Genomic DNA, 638 nt, shown 5'->3' with positions numbered 1-638 from the left:
CTTCTCTTGTTATACTGGGGCTCTATCCTAACGCTTTAGCAACATGTTCATTCAGTTCTTTCCTTTTGTAGATCTCACATTTAAAAGTTTTTGGTTGTAAAAATAAGTCTTTCTATTTCTGTGGCGTTTCATATAAAGGGCTTTCTCCTTTACCAATAAAACACATGCACAGTTTAATATTGACAATGAGATTGTGGAATTTTGAAGTTTTAATTAAAGTTGAATTGATGCATTTGCAAACCACCAGCAATAATACATAGAAGGCTTATTAAAATACAACTACAATTTTAATTTATATTCATTAAGTCTTTGGTGTAAGATTCCTGTTTGAGTTCATAATTTGGATCGAAGGATTTCAGTTGAGTATGAATAATTTTAAGAATAAATAGATTTTCCAGTTTATTTTTTACAGAGTTAAAATAGATGAAGCCCTCCCTGGAATACAAAAATAAAAAAGATATTTGCGTTTTTTTTCTCGAAAGCCCTAGTTTTTATCTTGAAATTGAGAATTCTGAAGAAAAAAAAGTCAGAATAAACTCAGAATTCTGATTCCCCCCCCCTTTTTTCTCAGAATATCGAGTTTATATCAGATATAATATATATACATATCATGTTATATATATATATATATATATATA

Source organism: Sinocyclocheilus grahami, unplaced genomic scaffold, assembly GCF_001515645.1.
Source record: "Sinocyclocheilus grahami isolate Dianchi unplaced genomic scaffold, SAMN03320097.WGS_v1.1 scaffold1177.1, whole genome shotgun sequence".
Taxonomy (NCBI): domain Eukaryota; kingdom Metazoa; phylum Chordata; class Actinopteri; order Cypriniformes; family Cyprinidae; genus Sinocyclocheilus; species Sinocyclocheilus grahami.
Note: the sequence above shows the minus strand (reverse complement) of the source record.